The 2,155-nt window shown below is 37.7% G+C and overlaps 1 long non-coding RNA gene across 2 annotated transcripts; it reads left to right on the top strand.

The window, feature by feature from the left end:
* The first annotated feature begins 61 nt into the window (after nt 1-61).
* LOC107045012 lies at nt 62-861 on the top strand. 2 transcript variants are annotated; one of them, XR_001461403.1, is made up of 3 exons: nt 62-144; nt 587-685; nt 762-861. It is a non-coding gene; the product is annotated as an uncharacterized LOC107045012 (long non-coding RNA). The 2 variants fall into 2 exon arrangements; XR_001461402.1 differs by lacking the exon at nt 62-144 and having other exon boundaries at nt 380-685.
* The last annotated feature ends 1,294 nt before the right edge of the window (nt 862-2,155 follow it).

Below are 2,155 nucleotides of genomic sequence, written 5' to 3'. Positions count from 1 at the left end.
TACTGCCGAGTTACTCACGCACCCGACTCATATTTACCGACAATTCGACCGGGACGCCGCCTTTCCCGTGGGGTACCAACTAACTTTTTTGAAGTCAGTCAAACCCCCCGATCCGGGCCTCTACACAGGTCTGTCCTCTTTGGGGTAATTGTTCATCAGTGTTCTCTAAATCTGGGCAAATTGTGTCATTCTCAACAAGAGATGTCTTCTAACATTTTCCTCTAAACCTCTTGCTTTTGAATATATTCCATGAAAAATGTACACATTTGTTTCCAATAAATCCCACTTCATCTCTGCAGTGACGATTACATTTTTTATAATTTTTTTTACCATTGATTATCATCATTGAATTGTTTTTCTGATTATCAATAAGGTAGAAACAACATAACGAATAACGAATACAAAAGAACGAATACTTTCAAGTCCGGTAACGAATACTTTCGGGACTTGAAAGTAACTAGATTGCACATCCCTATTATCTACTCACTCTTTATAAAATTATTCGATTAAAATCCGTTGATTTTCCCTCCATTTTCACATTTCAATGCCCAGGACTTATCTTATTGTTCTTTTTGCTATTTCCCAGGTTTTACTTCCCGATATGTGAGAGTGATTCATTCCTGTATCATTTGGATTGTACTAGTGACGATGAAGATGAGGCGGTTCCAAGTATATGAAATAATATGTGAGGATTATTATCTCTTATCTATTCTCTTCAATGAATTATCTTTTATTGATTCTTAGCTTTCATTTTCTTTCAGGAAAGCAACGTGGAAGAACTGATCCAAGTGCGTTACAAATAAAATGTTTATCAGACCTCGATTATGAATAAAAAACAAGTAGGCGTCCGCATGAAGAGGACCAACTTCGTCATATCTTGTTCCCTGAAAAATCATATTTTTCTCTTGACAACTCTCATTTCAACCAATATTTTTTTGGTAAATTCTTTTCATTCTTCTTAGTAGCTATATATGGCTGGTTCTGTACCAGCCAGTTCGCTGATGACGTAACGGAGTGCGGCGGGCAGAGATTATAGGGGAGATCAGCAGGGTCATGGAGAATAGAGCCCAGGAGGCCGAACATTGGTTATAGTCCATCCGCTAGCCCTGGTTCTGTCTGCACTACGACCTCCATTGAATTTTATCTATGGAATATATGTTTTCGAGTGTGCTGAATCCGAATCGGAAGTTCGTTTTGCCGAGTCATGGTCGCTTCTATTTATTTATAACAATTTAATTGTTTATAAAGCTTTTGCGGCTGAACGCTTAGAGATACGAATAAAACTGAAGAAAAAATGTTCCTCTACCAAAGATACATAAATCTTGTCTTTTGACTTTTTGTCATATCTCTATTATTGAGAAAGTTATCGTACATCTAGTGGGGAGGGGAGACGTTCTACGCTCTCAGCGCGGTGATCTTGCGAGCCGCTGATCGAAAAAAAGACGATGAAAAATCTTAAACATTTATTTCGTAGGGTTTTTACATCTCTTATGCCGTTGGCAAGAACAATATGCGCAACATGGAACTTCATATTTAATACATATACATGTATCACGTGAACAATTTGTACAATTGGCATAACTGGGAACTAAACTATCACTTGGGGGAGAAATTTCGGTCATCCGTCTAGGAATCAATTGGTCATCAACATCAACCTTGTATCCAAATCTCTCTGCATCTAGTTCAATCAGACCGTATTCATGGAAAAAATTCCGCTTCAGGTACGTCTGGTATAAAGCGCGTAAAATATGATAATGAATGTTTGCACTCGTAGGTGGTAGCTTCGTAACTGTGAGAAATTTTCCTCGTGAGTGCTGAGAAAATCTCAAGTGGAGATTCATTTGGGGATACTGAAGGTAAATTTATCATAGAACGAATTGATCGTCTTGGAATTGCACTTTTAGGACTCCCCGATTCTCCCCCTCCTTCTGTTCGTTGTCATCCATCCTGAGAATTGTTGTTTTTAATATTTGAATCTATTCCTATTGTGATTTCCTCTCCTTTTTTGCTACGACGCAATTTTACACTTTTCATTTTTTTTTTTTAATAATTGAACACTTTTTCTGTATTTTTCCCTAGTACACCAAAGTCTCACGTGACATACTGGGCATCTAAAGATATTTTTTTGCATTGATTAAGTCGTGAAAGTCACGCG

The sequence above is a fragment of the Diachasma alloeum genome, unplaced genomic scaffold (assembly GCF_001412515.2).
Source record: "Diachasma alloeum isolate Michigan unplaced genomic scaffold, Dall2.0 Dall_scaffold_00862, whole genome shotgun sequence".
In the NCBI taxonomy this organism is placed as follows: domain Eukaryota; kingdom Metazoa; phylum Arthropoda; class Insecta; order Hymenoptera; family Braconidae; genus Diachasma; species Diachasma alloeum.
Note: the sequence above shows the minus strand (reverse complement) of the source record. Positions and strands in the feature narration are given on the sequence as shown.